Here is a 21,996-nt window from a genome sequence, read left to right on the forward strand (position 1 = left end):
ACATACTACATACATACTTCATATATACTACATTCATACAACATACATACATACTACATACATACTACATATATACTACATTCATACAACATACATACATACTACATACATACAACATATATACTACATTCATACAGCATACATACATACTACATATATACTACATTCATACAACATACATACATACTACATATATACAACATTCATACAACATACATACATACTACATACATGCTACATTCATACAGCATACATACATACTACATATATACTACATTCATACATACTACATACATACTACATATATACAACATTCATACAACATACATACATACTACATACATGCTACATTCATACAGCATACATACATACTACATATATACTACATTCATACATACTACATACATACTACATATATACAACATTCATACAACATACATACATACTACATACATACTACATGTATACTACATTCATACAACATACATACTACATACATACTACATATGTACTACATTCATACAACATACATACATACTACATACTACATACTTCATATATACCACATTCAAACAACATACATACATACATACCTGCTACATACATACTACATATATACTACATTCATACAACATACATACATACATAGTACATACTACATACATACAACATGCTAAAGACAAACAAAATACATACTACATACTTACTACATACATACAACATACATACAACATGCTACAGACATGCAAAATACATACTACATACATACTACATACAGTACATTCATACAATACATACATATAGACATACAGTACATATAACAGAGTACATACTCACCATCACTTGTCATTTTGTTCCCCGAAGCCAGTGTCATCTGTGAGAAAAATTAGAAAATAACAAACAAGCAATATACTCCCTGATCCGCAGAAATCCACGAGTGTCCCATGACACAAGGGAGAATGGAAGGGGAACTTTCAACTAGTGGAGGAGCAGAAAATGAGTTCATGACACCCCTCCCCCTGTATCATCCATGACTGAGCCCCTCTCCTCCTTTATTACCAATGACTGCACCACCTCCCCCTGTATCACCCTTGACTGCACCTCTCAACCTGTATCACCCTGTCTGTGCCCCTTTACCCATATATTACCCCTGACTGCACCACCTCCCCCTGTATCACCCCTGGCTGTGCCACCTCCCTCTGTATCACCCTGTCTGAGACCCTCTCCCCCTGTATTACCACTGACTGACTGAGCCCCCTCTCCCTTTATCACCCCTGTTTAAACCCCTTTCCCTCTATTAACCCTGACTGAACCCCTCTCCCCTTGTATTACCCCTAACTGACTGTGTCCCCTCTCTCTGTATCATCCTTGACTCAGCCCCTCTCCCTGTATCACCCCTGATTGCATCCCCATCCCCTGTATCACCCCTGGCTGCACCACCTCTCTATATCACCCTGACAGACAGAACCCCATCTCAATGTACCACCATGTCTTCGCCACCTCCTCCTGTATCACCACTGACTGAACCCCTCTCCCCCTGTATCACCCCTGACAAAAACTTTTCTTCCCCTACTGTTAACAAAATGAGGCCCTTCATAAAAAAGTCATGGCCTTATAGGTGGCAGAGAGATTTATGTAAAAAGTGTTTGAGGGATGTGAGGGATTTAGGACCCCCAACACTATAAGAGAGGACATTCACATAATGCATTTGCTGCAGAATTTCTACAATGGAAATCCAACAGCAAATTACCAGCGGAAATAGCCACACAGATATTGTACAGATATTGTGCAGATATTGCTGTGCTTATTACTATGTAATGATGACCTTTACCACTGACTTGATCCTTTGTATTGCAAAGGATGAAATCGGTGGTGAATATTCGCAGCATGAATTGACACATTGTTCATGTTAAATCTTCATCGGTCAATTCCTGCTGTGGATTTTCTCAGAGTATAGATGAGATGCCATAAAATCCCCTCCACTACACTGGTGCTATAACACATTGGCTTAGTGGTTAATAACCACCAGGGAACATTTTTTATTGAGTTTGCACCAAAATGTGGGCGTCAACCACTGATATATCATTAAGACATGTACTACCTTATCTCATGCCCTGATATTAGCATGTTTTACTGAACAATTGGTGGTGTTGTATTTATTTCTATGTAGCTACATAGTGGGCCCCAAGAATGATTTTCTCTGGTGGGCTCAAGGTGCTCTAGTCTGACGCTATTTGGGTTAATATTGGTGTGCAGGCAGGAGTCCACATTTCCTAGTCAAAATCGTTTGGGCTAATACTCTGGTGCAGGTACCAGGCCTCATTTCATAATGAAAATCGTTTGGGATTATAGTGTGGCGCAGGCACCAGGCCTTATTTCATACCATATTTTCTGGTGCATAAAACGACTTTTTAACCTCTGAAAATCTTCTCAAAAGTCAGGGGTCGTCTTACACACTGGGTGTCGTCTTTAGTGAAGCAAGCTGCAGGCGTCCGAAACACTCGGGATATGAAAAAAAGAGAGAGAGTGGACTGCGCTGCTTCAATGCAGTCCTCAGGAGTAGAGATGGGCGAACCTGAACAGAAAAAGTTCCATACTGTTCGGGTTCGGCTGCCCGAACACCGGGTGTTTGTCATGCTATCATGTGCATGACAGTGTGGCAAATACCGCTTCTGATCGGCAGTGAAATCATCCCTGCCAGTCAGAGAGCCGGGGTTCCCACGCTGTCAGAAGACAGTGTGAGCACTCAGCTGTAATCGGAGGTTTAAAGATTACCTCCGGTCACTGTTGTCAGCTGATGGGACTACTGCTCCCATCATTTGACACCTGCTACCGCTAATTACAGTGAGAGCAGGAGCGGCGCATGGGAGTATTCATCAACCGCTCCTGTGCTGTAAAAAAAAAAATGTTGTGGGTCCCCTTTATTTTTAATAGCCAGCCAGGCAAAACACACAGCTGGGGCTGCAACCCTCAGCTGTCAGCTTCAGCAAGGTTGGCTATCAAGAATAGAGGAGTGCCAACGTTGTATTTTTTAAAATTATTTAAATAAATAATTTAAAAATCGGCGTGGGGTCCTCTGAATTTGACAATCAGCCTTGCTAAAGCAGAGACCTGGGGGCTGGTATTTTCAGTTTGGTATGGGGCCATGGATATTGGTTCCCCATCCTAAAAATAGCAGCTCACAGCTTCCCAGAAAAGCCACATCTGTTAGATGCGCCAATTCTGGCACTTTCCTCGGCTCTTCTTACTAGCCCTGTAGCGGTGGCAAGTGGGTTGATAGTTGTGGGTGTTGATGTCAACTTTGTATTGTCCAGTGACATCAAGCCCACGGCTTAGTAATGGAGAAGCGTCTATAAGACACCTATCCATTACTATTAACCCCATAGTCACATTGTAAGTAAACACAGACACCCAGAAAAAAGTCCTTTTACTTGAAAGAATGACATGGACTCCTTTAAAAATCTCAATTAAACCATACTTATGACCTCGCCTAATTCCACCAAAGCTCTCGATCTCCTGTAATAAATCAAAAATAAAAAAACATCAATATACCATACCTGTCCATTGTTCTGTCCCACGCTGTAATCCATGTCTGGGGGATAAACAGTTTTCAGCCTGGATGGTACCAAGATGCGTCTGTCCAGGCTGAAAACCACTGGTGAATGAGCTGCTGCCAGCTCAGCCTCAGTGACAAGCGGTGACATCACTGAGGCTGCGATCCCAGCTGGGCTGAACTGCGGTGACCTTCGATGAGATCCCCGCTAGCACTATGAGAAAAATTCTCACGGTGCTAGCAGGGATGTTGCCGAGGTCAAGGCATTTCAGTTCAGCTGGGGACGGAGCCTCAGTGACCGGATATAACCTCAATGATGTCACCACCGAATGTCATCAGCAGCTCATTCACCAGTGGTTTTCAGCCTGGATGGGCACATCTTGGCACCTTCCAGGTTGAAAACTGTTTATCCCCCAGACATGGATTACGATGTGGGACAGAACGACGGACAGGTATGGTATATTGTTGTTTTTTAATTTTACTTTTATTACAGGAGCACAAGGGTTTTGTTGGAATTAGGCATTTAAATAAAAATGAAAAACTGTGTTTTGTTTTATTTCTAATAAAGGACTTTATTCTGGCTGTGTCTTTATTTACCATACTATAGGATTAGTAATGGATAGGTGTCATGAGTTTGATGTCATCTGACAATAGAAATGTGACATCAACACAACAAATATGAACCCCACTTGCCACCGCTACAGGGCAAGTGGGAAGAGCTAGGCAAAGCACCAGAATTGGCGTATCTAATAGATGTGCATTTTCTGGGCAGCTGCAGGCTGCTACTTTTAGGCTGGGGGGTCAATATCCATGGCATCCTTACCAGCCTGAGAATACCAGCCCCCAGCTGTCTGCTTTAATAAGGTTGGTTGTCAAAAAAGGGGGCGACCCCACACCTTTTTTTAAATTATTTATTTACATAATTAAAAAAACAGCTTGCGGAACCCTCTATTCTTGATAACTGGCCTTGCTGAAGCTGACAGCTGAGGATTGCAGCCCCCAGCTGTGAGTTTTGTCTGGCTGGTTATCAAAAATAGGGGGTAACCCACATAATTTTTTTTTACAAATTACCGTATTTATTTACAGCACAGGAGCAGCAGATGAATACTCCCATCTGCCGCTCCTGCTCTCACTGTAATTAGCGGCTATAGGTGTCAGATGATGGGAACAGTTGTCCCATCAGCTGACACCAGTGACCGGAGGTAAAGTTTATATCTCCGATCACAGCTGAGTGCTCCCGCTGTCTTTTGACAGCGTGGGAACCGCGGTTCTCTGACCGGTGGGGATGATTTCCCTGCCGATCAGAAGCGGTGTTTGGCTCGTTGTCATGCACATTACAGTGCAGCAAACACTGGAAGAGGGGTAGTCTTATGCAGCCAGTCATCTTATATGCCAGAAAATACAGTAGTATAAATCATTTTGACTAATACTCTGGTGCAAGCACCAGACCTAATTTCATAATACAAATCGTTTGGGAAAATAGTCTGGTGCAGGCACCAGATCTCATTTCATAATCAAAATTGTTTGGGATAATACTCTGATACAGGCACCAGACATTATTTCATAAAACAAATTGTGTGGGGTAACAGTGTGGGGAGGAGGACCCCCATATAGTGTTTGGGCCGGAACCAGGGGGACCGCCATCAGAGTTATTGAAGGAATCACATCAGGGGGATTACAAAGGGAGACATGCGACTGAGGTTGTCAGGGCAACAGGGGGCGGGGCTAGGGTAAAAGGAGCAGGGGACGCGCTGATGTGGCAGTTGGGGAAGAGAGAGAGTGAAGGCAGGACGCAGGGTGACTTTCTGGGGCACCGAGAGGAGCCTGCGAGGAAAAAGCTGGACATTTACTGACAAGAGAGACGTGAGAGACTGTTCCCAGAGACTGCTTCCCGCTCCCGTTCTGAGAGAAGCATCCCCGCTACCCCCCGCCTTGGCGAGAGAGAAACTTTACCTCAGGTTGTGGCCGTGAGTACCCGAAACCAGGTCACAGAGGCCTGGGCACTTCCCCCCAGCCTTCCCCCATCACGCCTACCCGGCCGTCACCGGCCTGAAGATACGCCACCTCGTCACAGGCGAGATAAAAGGCTCACTACCCTGGCTTTGGGAGAGACTCCTTGATAAAGGACGGCTACAGGTCATCTGGGGAACTGCGTCATCACCGCGCGCCACCTCCATCATTTTCTTCAGGGCCTGTTGCGCCCCAACGGCATCGCTTTCTTCAGGGCCTGTTGCGCTCCAGCGGCAGCGTTTCCTTCAGGGCCTGTTGCGCCCCAGCGGCAGCGCTTTCTTCAGGGCCTGTTGCGCCCCAGCGGCAGCGTTTCCTTCAGGGCCTGTGGCGCCCCAGCAGCTGCGCTTTCTTCAGGGCCTGTTGCGCCCCAACGGTATTGCGTTCTTCAGGGCCTGTTGCGCCCCACCGTCATCACTTTCTTCAGGGCCTGTTGAGCCCCATTCCTTCCTGGGGAAGCGAGACTTCAGGACAGCTGCCTCAGCGACCTCAAGCAGCCACGCTCACGAAACCAGCAGTCCCTGGAAGGCTATGTGGCTTTAGAAATTTGAATAAGATTGTTGAGTCCCTGCGTGGACTGTTTGTTTGTTTCACAATTTTATGTTTCTTCAAACAAGCCCAGTGGCTAAAACTAGATAAAAGTTATTTTGCAAACCATCAGTCGTCTAGTGTCTCGTCACTGCATCCTGCGAACCTGCTCAACCCTACAACAGTCTGGTGCAGGCACCAGTCCTCATTTCATTATATGGATCGTTTTGGATAATACTCTGGCGCAGTCACCAGACCTACCATATTTTTCAGATTTTAAGATGCTCCTTCTTTTGAGGAAAAAATAGGAAATTTTTTTATTTTAATAAAATGATAGTGCTTCTTATAATTCATGCGGCGTATTGCAAGCTGGGGGGTGGTGGCTGCGGTGAAGCGGGGTCCCGGGGTTACTGCTAGAGGAGGCAGGAGTGGGGTGATGCTGCAGGCCGCAGTCTGGGATGATGAGGCGCTCCGATGTGCGGCGTGCCGCTGCAAGTGTCCTATGCTGCTGCGGGTGTCCTGTGCTGCTGCGGAAAAGTCCGATACTGCTGCAGGGTGTCCGGCGCTCATGTGAGGGTGTCCGATGCTGCTGCGGGTGTCTCCGGTGCTGTGGGGGCTCTGCCGACATTTTGTGAAAGGCCAGAGCCCTCGCAGTGTCATTGTTTCCTATGCAGTGGACTCCGGGAAAATGGCCGCCGGGGGTGGCGCATGCGCAGATGGATATCTCGGCACCAAGATCTCGGGAGATGAGATCGCTAGATGGACTACTCGACTCCCTTTCTTTGGAAGCTGTACAGTGGTATGCCTTGTACATGAGGGCCAGAAAGAGCATGTGCTCTAGTGGATGGCAAGCACTGCATCAAGTGGCATCTCCTCCTTTTACTCCACCCTAACATCACACACAGTACAGTCCTCAGAAGTGGCACCAGATTTACCCTTGTTTCTCCCCACGTCACAACTCTCCAACTGCCCAACTCACCCAGAGTACAAAGTATATACAGTGGGGCAAAAAAGTATTTAGTCAGTCAGCAATAGTGCAAGTTCCACCACTTAAAAAGATGAGAGGCATCTGTAAATTACATCATAGGTAGACCTCAACTATGGAAGACAAACTGAGAAAAAAAAATCCAGAAAATCACATTGTCTGGTTTTTTTTCATTTTATTTGCATATTATGGTGGAAAATAAGTATTTGGTCAGAAACAAAATTTCATCTCAATACTTTGTGATATATCCTTTGTTGGCAATGACAGAGGTCAAACGTTTTCTGTAAGTCTTCACAAGGTTGCCACACACTGTTGTTGGTATGTTGGCCCATTCCTCCATGCAGATCTCCTCTAGAGCAGTGATGTTTTTGGCTTTTCGCTTGGCAACACGGACTTTCAACTCCCTCCAAAGGTTTTCTATAGGGTTGAGATCTGGAGACTGGCTAGGCCACTCCAGGACCTTGAAATGCTTCTTACGAAGCCACTCCTTCGTTGCCCTGGTGGTGTGCTTTGGATCATTGTCATGATGAAAGACCCAGCCACGTTTCATCATCAATGCCCTTGCTGATGGAAGGAGGTTTGCACTCAAAATCTCACGATACATGGCCCCATTCATTCTTTCATGTACCCGGATCAGTCGTCCTGGCCCCTTTGCAGAGAAACAGCCCCAAAGCATGATGTTTCCACCACCATGCTTTACAGTAGGTATGGTGTTTGATGGATGCAACTCAGTATTCTTTTTCCTCCAAACACGACAAGTTGTGTTTCTACCAAACAGTTCCAGTTTGGTTTCATCAGACCATAGGACATTCTCCCAAAACTCCTCTGGATCATCCAAATGCTCTCTAGCAAACTTCAGACGGGCCCGGACATGTACAGGCTTAAGCAGTGGGACACGTCTGGCACTGCAGGATCTGAGTCCATGGTGGCGTAGTGTGTTACTTATGGTAGGCCTTGTTACATTGGTCCCAGCTCTCTGCAGTTCATTCACTAGGTCCCCCCGCGTGGTTCTGGGATTTTTGCTCACCGTTCTTGTGATCATTCTGACCCCACGGGGTGGGATTTTGCGTGGAGCACCAGATCGAGGGAGATTATCAGTGGTCTTGTATGTCTTCCATTTTCTAATTATTGCTCCCACAGTTGATTTCTTCACTCCAAGCTGGTTGGCTATTGCAGATTCAGTCTTCCCAGCCTGGTGCAGGGCTACAATTTTGTTTCTGGTGTCCTTTGACAGCTCTTTGGTCTTCACCATAGTGGAGTTTGGAGTCAGACTGTTTGAGGGTGTGCACAGGTGTCTTTTTATACTGATAACAAGTTTAAACAGGTGCCATTACTACAGGTAATGAGTGGAGGAAAGAGGAGACTCTTAAAGAAGAAGTTACAGGTCTGTGAGAGCCAGAAATCTTGATTGCTTGTTTCTGACCAAATACTTATTTTCCACCATAATATGCAAATAAAATGAAAAAAAACAGACAATGTGATTTTCTGGATTTTTTTTTCTCAGTTTGTCTCCCATAGTTGAGGTCTACCTATGATGTAAATTACAGACGCCTCTCATCTTTTTAAGTGGTGGAACTTGCACTATTGCTGACTGACTAAATACTTTTTTGCCCCACTGTAATTGCGCAACATAGAGGCATGGTTCAGGGCCTGGGGCAGGGCTTTAACCAGCATTTCTAGCTTAAACATTGATCATTAACAGGTAGATGAGTGACAGGTGTAGGTAGGCCTGGTGCTATGAGAGCCCTGCCAAATAAGGCAACAAACATGAAGGAGACCCAACTTGGAGTCAAACATTTTCAAAAACTAAGGGCAGACACCACTAAATTGTCATCAATTTCCCCAGAGTAAAAATTGTACTGACACCCCTTCCACTACAGGCATGCCCACCAGATGGAAACAAAACTTAGAGTCTACAATCAAAAATTGTTAGTAAAATCAGCAGCCAGCAGTAGCCACAGCAGACACAGAAGCCACAGCAAAGGTGTCACATACTGCAATAAAGCGAGATCTATGCAGCACACTAAAATCTACACAATTGCCTAGCTTGCCCTGTCTGCGACTGGGGTGCAAAAGTCATTGGAAATCCATGACTTTTTCATCTTGATGAAAGTTTACACTTTCAGGGGACAGTTGGATGTGCTTATCCATGAGGACACCACCAGCAGCGTTGAAGACACGTTCTGGAAGAATGCTGGCTGTCAGTCATTACAAATCTTCCAGGGTGTGACAGGTAAGCTCAGGCCACTCATCCATTTTTGAAGACCAAAATGCAAAAGGTGCCAAATGACCCCTGATGGTATTGATATTGAGCTTGAGATACTCCTGCATCATCCTCTCCAGTTGTTCACAACGTGTCAGACTTGTACTCTGTTCTGATCGGGCACGTGCTGGTCTAAAAAATGTGTGAAACCGGCTGCACATGCGATATGTCTGCTCCTGGTGTGAGCTGTCACGGCAGGGTCCATACTTCTCCAGTACTAGTTAGTGAGTTTTATTTTTTAAATTATTGTAATTGTTTTTATGGAAAATGGCACTATAACAATAAATAATAATAATACCGCTCTCTAAAGGTAGTCAAGTAGCCCATCCAGTAACAGAAGTTGTCAAAAATCTGAGTAATTACAGTTGTGGCCAAAAGTATTGACACCCCTGCAATTCTGTCAGATAATACTCAGTTTCTTCCTGAAAATGATTGAAAACACAAATTCTTTGGTATTATTATCTTCATTTAATTTGTCTTAAATGAAAAAACACAAAAAGAATTGTCCTAAAGCCAAATTGGATATAATTCCACACCAAACATAAAAAAGAGGGTGGACAAAAGTATTGGCACTGTTCGAAAAATCATGTGAGGCTTCTCTAATTTGTGTAATTAACAGCACCTGTAACTTACCTGTGGCACCTAACAGGTGTTGGCAATAACTAAATCACACTTGCAGCCAGGTGACATGGATTAAAATTGACTCAACCTCTGTCCTGTGTCCTTGTGTGTACCACATTGAGCATGGAGAAAAGAAAGAAGACCAAAGAACTGTCTGAGGACTTGAGAAACCAAATTGTGGGGAAGCATGAGCATTCTCAAGGCTACAAGTCCATCTCGAAAGACCAGAATGTTCCTGTGTCTACCGTGCGCAGTGTCATCAAGAAGTTTAAAGCCCATGGCACTGTGGCTAACCTCCCTAGATGTGGACGGAAAAGAAAAATTGACAAGAGATTTCAACGCAAGATTGTGCGGATGTTGGATAAAGAACCTCGACTAACATCCAAACAAGTTCAAGCTGCCCTGCAGTCCGAGGGTACAACAGTGTCAATCCGTACTATCCGTCGGTGTCTGAATGAAAAGGGACTGTATGGTAGGAGACCCAGGAAGACCCCACTTCTTACCCTGAGACATAAAAAAGCCAGGCTGGAGTTTGCCAAAACTTACCTGAAAAAGCCTAAAACGTTTTGGAAGAATGTTCTCTGGTCAGATGAGACAAAAGTAGAGCTTTTTGGGCAAAGGCATCAACATAGAGTTTACAGGAGAAAAAAAGAGGCATTCAAAGAAAAGAACACGGTCCCTACAGTCAAACATGGCGGAGGTTCCCTGATGTTTTGGGGTTGCTTTGCTGCCTCTGGCACTGGACTGCTTGACCGTGTGCATGGCATTATGAAGTCAGAAGACTACCAACAAATTTTGCAGCATAATTTAGGGCCCAGTGTGAGAAAGCTGGGTCTACCTCAGAGGTCATGGGTCTTCCAGCAGGATAATAACCCAAAACACACTTCAAAAAGCACTAGAAAATGGTTTGAGAGAAAGCACTGGAAACTTCTAAGGTGGCCAGCAATGAGTCCAGACCTGAATCCCATAGAACACCTGTGGAGAGATCTAAAAATGGCAGTTTGGAGAAGGCACCCTTCAAATATCAGGGACCTGGAGTAGTTTGCCAAAGAAGAATGGTCTAAAATTCCAGCAGAGCATTGTAAGAAACTCATTGATGGTTACCGGAAGCGGTTGGTCGCAGTTATTTTGGCTAAAGGTTGTGCAACCAAGTATTAGGCTGAGGGTACCAATACTTTTGTCCGGCCCATTTTTGGAGTTTTGTGTGAAATGATCAATGTTTTGCTTTTTGCTTCATTCTCTTTTGTGTTTTTTCATTTAAGACAAATTAAATGAAGATAATAATACCAAAGAATTTGTGATTGCAATCATTTTCAGGAAGAAACTGAATATTATCTGACAGAATTGCAGGGGTGTCAATACTTTTGGCCATGACTGTAATTGAAATAGCTGTTTGCACACTGTGGAAGATACCATAAACCTTTTGCTGGTTTTTTCCTACCCCCCATGTTGGAGAACATTAGTCCTGTCTTTTTAATATAATTTATGTTATTTTTAATCTATAATCAATAAAAATTTATATTTTTTATGAATATTATTGCTTTTCACTTCTTGGATCGTCACGGCACCTTCCGTGATGATTTCTGTTTGGGATATGTTTATCGAAGTGACTGTTGCCTTTTTGATTTAGGATCATGGGTATAGCTGCTCCTACTATGCCTACCAAGCCTACAGTGTGGACTGTCAACCCGGCGATAGTCCCCAGTCGTATGCCAATCAATGGGGTACTGGTTCTGGGACTGTTGAACTCGTGAAGTCTGGTGACCCTAATCAGCACTGCACTGCCCCACCAGTTAATCCATAACAAGATTGTGGGCATTCACTGCATACACGGAGACACCAAGGACTACCCTGTAGCCCACGTAACCATGGGAAAGAGATTGGTGATAAAGCTCATGAGGTTGGGGTAGTAAATGAATTAATCCAACCTGTCATCCTGGGGCAGGATTTTGCTTTGTTTTGGAACTGGTGGCAAAAGGGGGATGTAAAAAGTGTCCTGGTCAAAAGCCAGGCCCCTCTGAAGGCGACTCCATCAAAATCAGAAGTGAAGGAGTTTCCCTTATGCTATGCATCCTCTCTGGAGAGGAGGATGAGATGGTAACAGAGGAGCCCACCTTCCCTGACTTAGAGGTGCTGGAAGAGAATTTTGGGACTGCTCAACTTCGGGACCTTACATTGAAAGGGGCATTTGAGAATGTGACTGTATGTAATTTGGTTGCTCACGAGCCGGAGGCAGACACCAGGTTCCCTCATTTTGCAGTACATGGCAAGTTATTGTGATAAAACTGAGATGAGGAGAGATAGTAGAGCAGTTGTTAGTTCCAGGACCCTACTGGTTGAGCATTTTAGAAATGGCCCATTCACATGTTTTGAGTGGACATCTGGAGGTGGAGAAAACTCAGGAGAGAGTGTTACAGAGGTTCTATTGGCCAGGGAGTTACCAAGAGATCCTGAATTATTTTAGGTCCTGCCCCACCTGTCAAATAACTGCTCCTACCTCTCACTTCCAAAGCCCCATAGAACCCTTACCTGTGATAGAAATCCCCTTTGTGAGGATTGCAATGAACCTGGTAGGTTCCCTTATTAATTCAGCATGTGGCCAATCAGTACAACTTAGTGTTCATAAACTACGCAATACGATACCCGGAAGCAGTGCCACTGAGGAGCGCCTAAGCTAAGAGTATAGACCGGGAACTGGTCCATATCTTTGCCAGGACAGGGTTGCCCAAAGAAATGTTGACAGACCAGTGGCCCCCTTTTATGAGCAAAGTGATGCGGGAGCTGTGTAGAGTCCTCCCAGATCGCCCAGCTACGAACCTCCATTTAACATCCGCAGACTGATGGGCTGGTGGAGCGCTTCAACAAGACCTTGAAGGCCATGCTCAAGATGGTCATTGAGAAGGACGGTCGGGACTATCTGCTCCCGTTCTTGCTCTTTTCTATCAGAGAAGTCCCACAGGCTTCCACTGGCTTCTTGCCATTTGAGGTCCTGTACGATCGACATCCATGAAGGCTACTGGACATCGCAAAAGAAACTTAGGAAGCCGAGGTTAGACTGCACCGGAGTGTCACTGAGCTTGTTGCCCAGCAGCAAGAAAGGATGGCACACGTAATTCCTATCGTAAGGGAACATCTTCTCCAGGCCCAAGCAAGGGTATACAACCGATCAGCAACGCTAAAGCAATTCCAGACGGGGGATCGCATGTTATTACTTATCCCTACAGTGGAGAACAAATCTTTGGCAAAGTGGTAAGGCCCGTATGAGATAGTGAAAAACTTGGGAATGTGAATTACAAGGTACACCAGCCCGGTTGCAGGAAGCCGTACCAGTTATGCCATGTGAACCTACTTAAACCTGGCTGGATCGTAAACCTGCTGGAAGCTCCTTGCATGAAGGCCCGTCCCAAAACCAAGATCGATGAGGTCATGATTGCTGAGACGCTAACGCTTGCCCAGAAGCAACAATGTTGAGAACTGCTGCAGCAGAACTGTGACCTGTTCTCGGAGTTGCCAGGGCGCGCACAGGTCGTGAAACATGAGGTGTAAACGGAGCCACATTTAAGGGTAAACCTCTAACCCTACAGAATCCCTGAAGCATGCCAGGAGATAATCTCCAATGTGGTGAAGAGAATGCTGGACCGTGGGGTGATAGAGGAATCCAGAAGTGGCTGGTCAATTCCCATTGTCCTCATACTGAAGCCCAATGGCAAATGGCAGTCTTGTAATGACTACAGCAAGATGAATGAGATGTCCTGTTTTGACATGTACCTGATGCACCGCATGGATGAACTCATTGAGCAACTGGGACCCGCAAGGTACATCACCACCCTCGACCTCACAAAGGGGTACTGGCAGATCCCTATGTCCCAGAGTGCCAGGGAAAAGACGGCCTTCTCAACGCCGGATGGGTGTTTTCAGTACACCAGGATCCCCTTCGGACTGCAGGGGGCCCCAGATACCTTCCAGGTAATCTTGGCTCCACATAAGAAATATGACGCATGATATTGTCATCTTTAGCCCTGACTGGAGTTCGCACCTACCAAAGGAACAGGGGATCCATGATGCAATGAGGAAAGAGGGATTTACCATAAATCCAAAGAAGTGTGCCATAGGGAAGGAGAAGGCCACCTACTTAGGCAAGAGGCAAGAAGCGATATCAAGCCCCTGAATAAGATAGAGGCAATTTAGAAGTGGCCGAAACCACTGTCTAAGAAGTCAGGGCGTTTCTTGGGATTGTGGGGTACTACCGACGTTTTATCCCGAACTTTGCCATAATTGCCACACCATTAACTGATCTCCTTCTGGGCACCAAGTTGACGATGGTGAAATGGACTCCTGACATAGAGATAGCATTTCAAGAACTCAAGCAGGCTCTATGTAAGCACCCGTTTCTGCTTGCACCAGACTTTAGCAAAGAATTTGTGGTCCAGATCGATGCTTCAGAGGTTGATTTGGGAGCCATGCTGTCACAGGAAATAAATGGTGAAGAGCATCCCATACTATATCTGAGCCGGAAACTCTCTGCTTGCGAGAAGAACTACGCCATAGTTGAGAAAGAGTGCTTGGTTATAAAGTGGGCCGTAGACACCCTGAAGTACAACCTGCTAGGCCATAGGTTTAAGTTTGTGTCAGACCATGCCCCTCTGCAATTGTTGAGAGGGAAGAATGGAAAGAATACCAGGGTGACTGAGTGGTTCTTAGCCCTTCAGGACTTCACCCTCCACATAGAGCATAGGTCAAGGACGTTATATGGTAATGTAGATGCTCTCTCACAATTTCCCTGTCTGATATCAGATGGTGCCAAGACCCGCGTCTTTGGGCACAGGGGGAGAATATGTGTCAGAGTCACTGGCATAGTATGTGAAGGGAGATACATATCACTGTTCATACTGCGGTCAGTGATGTAAAACCAGAGTGTTTTGCCTCCAGCACGCTAAGTGCTGAGAGGGTTAATAGGAACCTATGTTATGGACTGGTTTTAATAGACCTCCATAGAGCGGGTGGGAGGGGGTCCACCATATCTCCACCTGCAGAGTCCTGACAGGACCTTTGTGATGTCAAGGTCATGTGATCATCACATGGGGTGTTAATTACCTGGACATGAGAGTCTATCTGGGTGGTGTGTTGTGAGAAGTGGAACTCCAACGTGGCTCCCGGAGGAGCTAAGGATGCTGTGCGTGTTGCCTGGAGTGAAGCCTGCAGGGCAAGGACTCTGTTTGCACGTTACCTTTGGTTTTATTTCCCTGTTATGCCAGAAAAGCTCGTTTATTTTTCCTGTTTCCTGCTGAAGTTTATGCTATCCTTAATAAACTAGCAGGTGAACTACTACCAGTACGGTTCCTGTATCTTCCTTGTTGAAGCAGCTGAGAGTGTCAACCCCTCACAGCAGTGACATGACAAGAATTTTCATAACTAATCCTATGCAAAATAGTTGGACGTAGTGGTAGTGTCACGTTTGAAGCAGTAGTGGATGGTGAAATACGGAGCCTGAAAGTCAAAAGTTTAAAACTTTGTTACCCTTTTGCTTGTCAGTGTACACGGCCCTTTTCTCTTCTCCACCAAAGTCCTTCTACACCTCTATCCTTGGAAACTGTACTGATAATGCAGTGTTGGCATGATTAGGGCACAGACTGGCTTGTAAAATCTGAGAGCCAACTTGCTCACTTAGGCCTCACCTCACTCACCATAAAACTGGCGCTGTATGGAAGACAAGTGTAATCTTTTTATTTTATAGTAAGAATAAAATGTTTGATGTTTATTTTCATTGACTATATAATTTCTTCTATTACAAAAGAATATTCACAGTTGCCATGACTACACATTTACATCTCCCATAAAAGTATGTAAATAAAGGCAGGTAAAGCTCCAACAACACATTCTTCTTGTTGTTTCATATATTATGGTTTTCAGGACTTGGTTGCTTCTGGCTCTTCATAATCCACTTATACTCATGTAGTGTTACAGATACCACATGTTCCTATCTGTCGACCATGGCTTTTAAGCAGTGACGGCTATAGAAAGCTATATTTGGACTTTCTAGATATGAGGATGTAAGCTTGTGAAATATCCTCAGTGGCATACAAAGAATAGAGGGCACCTATATCACCCAATTGTTGATTCCTCTATGGTATTTAAAGAGGTTTTCACACAAAGTTAATTTTAATCAACATTTTAATTAATCGATATCCAATCATGGAATCTTGCTATTGAAATGTGTTTAAAGAAATGTTCCTGTGCTAAGATAATCTTATAAATGTGCCCCTGCTATACAGTATACTGTGTAATGGTCGTGTCTGACCGTACAGGGACATGGTCTGATCATACTGCAGCTCCTGGGCAGGGGAGGAAGTAAAAGAGAGTATACAGACAGGACAGAATGGTATCACAGCTGTAGAGGCCTCTACTTAATAGGAAGAGCTTAGGAGTTGTCCTACTAATCTGCACTATTATGAAATACCCCATGTGTGCCATAGGTCCCCTGTGATAAAACATGTCGGGACGCTCAAGTAGAGTGCAGGGCCTCCATTTTAGGGTCAGATATGGACTACCCTGATGTATTTGCCAGACCTGACTGCGAATGAATGGGTGAGACCACTCCATTCTCTCTTTATACCTATCATATATGTGGGGTGGTTGCTTACCCATTATCTTTTTTCCCTTAGTTTGCAAATGCACACTACGCAACCTAGAGCTGTTAAAATAGGGTTTCTGTATTTTTTATATCTCTTTGGACTACTGAGTGGTGATATTTAGCTTGTTTGCAGTACCCTGTTGACCATAAATTGGTTAATTTATTCGTATTGCGCAAACATTTGGGGATTGATCTAGTCGCCTCTTTGTCGCAGAACTAGAAATATTCATTATATATATATATATACACATACATAGATATCAGATGTGTATCATCTATGTTACCTTGTAGGTGTCTGTTGTTCCCACTATACAGTATATTGTTAATTATCCTCTATGTCAGAAGTTCCTGTTGAAAATATCTGACTTTTATCAGAGAAGCTGGGTCTCCTACCTATCTCAGTAACACTGTGTTTTGGAGCCCATTTTTTCTCTTTAAGTAATGGAGCGCCCGCCAGGGCCGTGGGGATACTTCGTACTGGGCCGGTTCTTAAGGGGATATATCACGGCAGCAGTGACTCGGTCCGTGGCCCTGGGCGTCCAATGAAAAATGATGATTAAAGGGGAAATAAAGTTTATAAGAGATGATTCATGACGCCACCTGTGATACTTGGTCAAGGATGGCCGACGCTGCTTAAAAAGACTGCTGGGGCTGATGGTGATGCAGTAGAGCTGATACTGCTCTACACAGGTAGAACTTAGTCCTAGGGCAATTATATTGTTAAAGATAGTGATAATGGATGTAGTGCAGGGTGGATGACGCAGTAAATAAATCCGAGGATACAGCAGGGTGCATTTTCCACACTTTTACTCACGGTTTGAAGTGCAGACCGGGGCCCTAGTTACAGATGACAATGGAGGTCCGGGGAGCCTGGAAGCAACTTAGGATCCACTAAGCCAGATGGGTTTTGAGGCCTCCTTACTGCGCTGTCCTCTGAGATCCTTGCTGTAAAAAGCTATGCTCAGTCCTCTGTTCCTTATTGTTCTGAAGTACTTGCCCGTATGGCAGGCAGCTTGAGCTTATTGCAGGTGTCATTCCTTTGTTGTGGCACCAGGCTTTGGTCTACTGCTGTGCCTTTGAGTGTTTGCTGGGCCAGGAGACCTGCAATCCCCTGTCCACTGGATTTAGCTGCTGGGACTATTTTACCTGTCAGCCACGGACTCGGGAGTCCGGCTTCTAGCACTGTACTCTGGGGTGAGCTTGGTCACAGCTCCACTGCCCGGGTTCTCTTTTCTCTCCTCTCTTCACTCAGACTCTGTCTCTCTCAGTCCAAGACACTGACTGACTCATCCTGCCTCCAGGCCAGAGCTAATAGAGAAGCTCCCCTGAAACTTGGTTTAGAGCTCCCCTTCTGGTCTGGAGTCAGGAAAAGTGTTGTATGTAAGTGTTATCTGGTCAGGGAACCCCTCCTTGCTTTCAGGCAAGTCATCACCCCCCGTGAGGGAGGCAATGCCACTATGGCAATGGGACTCCTGGGGTGCCACATTCCCCCTAGTGAAATTCAATACTTTCAGACTGAGGAAACAAAACATTATAATAAGTGAACAATAAATAATCGTTTACAAAATTTCAAAAATGACAAAAAACCCAAAGCTCAAGCATAGTCCTGGTGACGATTAGGCCAAGCGTCATTGTCCATTGTTCATTCCTGAGCCATGTTGTTAACTATATACAAGTAAGTTCCTGGTCACACATGGTTCTGTGGCCCAATTGTCCTTCAACAGATTATTACAAAAAATTTTAAAAGTTCATACAGTAAGTCTCTGTAGGCTCATATGCTTAATGGTTACGTATTACATTACATATTTACATATCTTCCTTACGCACTTTACTTACATGTGGAACCTTATAGGGGTATGACCTTGGGTACTACGGGTAGACTTTCGCAGCACTGGTATTGCTGGTGACCTAACCGGATTTACTGTGCTTGCTACCACTGGTGTAGTGCGCTCTTTTTCAGCTATGCTATAGGTGACTCTATGAAGCACAGGTACACCTGATTTTCTACGACTACTGATGCTCACCGTGGGCATAACAGATTCTGCTTGAGGCTGCTGGTCTTCAGACTGGTCTTGAGTGGTATCTCCTTCTGGCACTACTGGCTGGCGAAAGATCAAGACGGGCACAACTATGGCCTGATTCACTCTTGTCCAATCTGGAGGGAACTCTCCGAGTACTGTGCTGATCTTTTTCTGCACCTCTTCCATGGGCTGAGGAATGTCTGGGTCTTCAATTCCTTCCTTTAGTTGGTCAGGGCACAGTTTTAGATGATCCCTTGACACTGTCGCTGAGGCTTCTCCTCCATCCTTACTGATGAGGCACACATTGGTGTCATCAAAGTCTGAAGGTAAAACGTTGTATGGATCACTCTCCCACTGGTCATCTAGTTTGTGCACTCATCTCTTCCTTTTGAGTACCTGTTCTCCAGGTAACAAGGGAACTGCAGGGGTGTGCTGATTGTAATTTCTTTCCTGCTTCTGGCTTGCCTGGGACAAACTTTTCTCTACACATTCTTGCACTTTGCGGTATTGTTGCTGCCGCTCTGTATCGCAGTCTGCATCCGGTGATGTCGTCTCAGATGTTAAAACTCCCATGTCCAAGTCAATGGGTAACTTGCCAGGTCTTGCCCTCATCAGGTTTGCTGTGGTGCAGTTGGTGGAGTTTACTGGGATATGGTTGTATAGATCTACCAGATCCGGCAACTTCTCTGGCCATAGGTTTCGCTCTTCCAGGGTCAAGGTCTTCAATAGGTCAATTACCACCTGGTTCATCTTCTCGCACATGCCATTTGTCTGTGGATGGTATGGCGTCATCCTGATTTTCTTGCAGCCGTACAGGTTACAGAACTCCTGGAACACTTTTGCCTCAAAGGCTGGGCCTTGGTCAGTGGGCACTTGTTCAGGGTAACCATGCAGTTGACAAAAGTATTCTTGAAACGCTTTGGCTGCCGTCTTTGCTGTTTGGTCTTTGACAGGCATGACTAGAATTTTGAGTAATGGTCAACGATGGTCAAAGTGTAGGTGTAGCCAGTTCTACTCTGAGTCAACTTCACGTGATCCAAAGCTACTTGTTCAAGCGGTTGTTTGGTGACTATGGGCTGTAATGGGGCTCGCTGGCTGTTGTGGTCTTTCCTACGCAGGTTGCATGGTCCACATTCTAAGCACCACTTATGAATGGCTCTCCTCATGCCAACCCAGTAGAATCTTTCACAAAGTAGGACCTACAACTTCTTCCACCCGAAATGCCCTGCTCCATCGTGGTACGCTTCCAAGATCATAGGCTCATCCCGCTTTGGGACTACCACCTGCCAGACCAGTTAGTGTGTGCCCAAGTTGGTGTTCCTCTGAAACAGCTATCCTTCATAGATGAACAGCTTGCATTTCTCCGTGGAACAACTGCTGCGCTTCCTGTGGAGCATCTGCACCAGGGTGTGAGTCAGCTTGTGTCAGCAACTCCTTTACTAGGTGGACTGCCGGGTCACCATCCTGTGTCTCTGCCCACTCATCATGGGGCAATGGGTTTAACGTTGCCTCTTGCACGATGTAGCGCTTGTTCCTCACCCCTTGGGAGCGCTGGGCCGCAACTGGACAGTGGAAGGCTGGTAACTCATTTTTTTTCGAGTTCTTCTGGATCTTCTCACCCATCTGGTGAATTGGGCATCCTAGACAGCACATCAGCATTAGCGTTCTTATACCCCGCTCGGTACTTGATGGTAAACTCGTAATTGGACAGCCGGGCCATCCATCGCTGCTCCAGTGCACCCAACTTAGCCGTTTCAAGGTGGGTTAGCGGATTATTGTCCGTGTAGATGGTAAACTTCGTTGAAGCCAGGTAGTGCTTGAAGCATTCCGTTACCAACCAGACAATGGCGAGGAACTCCAGCTTAAAGGAACTGTAGTTGTCGGGGTTCCTTTCAGTGGGACGAAGCTTCTTGCTGGCGTAGGCAATCACTCGCTCGCTCTCTGCCTTTCTACATTTGTGACAGCACGACTCCTAATCCCATGTTGCTGGCATCTGTGTAAAGTATAAATGGTTGGTCATCGTCAGGACAGGCCAGGACTTCATCTCCCATGAGAGCCAATTTCAACCGAGTGAAGGATTCTTCTATCCTGTGGTTCCACTCGAATGGAGTACTCTTGTTCTTGTCCTTCTTGGATTAGCCCACTAGCAGGTTTTGCAGAGGTGTGACTATCTTGGTGAAGCCCTTGATGAATCTCTGGTCAGGTGCTTCACGTGGTCTTCATAGGTTTTGGACAAGACAATGATGTCATCCAGGTATAGCAGAACGGTTTCAAAGTTTTTATGTCCTAGGCCTCATTCCATTAACCGTTTAAAGGTGCATTGCTGAGTCTGAATGGCATATAGTTAAACTCGCAGAGGCCCCTTGGTGTTGTAAACGCTCACTGTCTGCTTCTGCTACGGGAACCTGCCAATACCCACTGGTGAGATCTAAAGTCGAGAAATAGTTAGCGGTTCTCAATGCAGCCAATGATTCTTCAATTCTAGGTAGCAGGTAGGCATCTTAATGTGTAATCTTGTTAATTCATCTATAGTGAACACACATTCTCATGGTACCATCTTTTTTTTAACAAGGACTAATGGAGCTGCCCAGGGGCTACAACTATCTCTGATTAACCCAGCCTCCTTCATCTCCCGTAACACATTGATAGTGTGCTGGGGGTACAGGCCGGTACCCCTCTTTAATGAGCTTATGATCTCCAGTGGGGATATGGTGTTGGACCCCTTTTGCCTGCCCAAAGTCTAGAGGATGTTTGCTGAAGACCCGCTCATACTCTCGAGCCACCCGGTAAAGGTGCCAAGGGGTGCCTCCAGCTACCTGTCAGAGCCATTGTCCTCCACCTGATCAGATGGAAGCAAGGGCTCTGCTGCCTCTATGGCATTGTTACTGACAGTAAACAGTATGGCAAGTGTGGCACACGGGGGTAATTGGACCTCTCTCTCCCTACAATTCAAGATGCATATTGGTTTCCTCCCCTTGCAGATATCGACTACCCCCCGGGCTGCCCGACACAAAATTAACATTTCACTCCTTGGGGGTACTGCAATGGGGAATGGATCACTCACTCTGACACTGCTGACTTTTCCACCAGACAGCTCTACTTGTTGTCTCTGCATCAGTGCTCTGACCTCCTTTTGCAGGACTCGTTGCTGACTGGAACTGGCGGTCTCGGCTACCTGTTGCAACAAAACAATAACTTCTCCAAGACAATTTTCTATTACATTGGGGCCTAAAGTAATCATAGGATGGCATTTGTCGATATCAACTGTAATTAAACCTTGCGACTGCAATTCTACTCGGCCAGTCTTAATGGTCACCTCTTTATACCCAACCTGAGGCAAGGGCTGACCATTACTGGCAAAGATGGCAAGGTGTTCATCGAGTAATG

This window comes from Dendrobates tinctorius, unplaced genomic scaffold (assembly GCF_039654945.1).
Source record: "Dendrobates tinctorius isolate UK_male_01 unplaced genomic scaffold, ASM3965494v1 ptg000209l, whole genome shotgun sequence".
Classification (NCBI taxonomy): domain Eukaryota; kingdom Metazoa; phylum Chordata; class Amphibia; order Anura; family Dendrobatidae; genus Dendrobates; species Dendrobates tinctorius.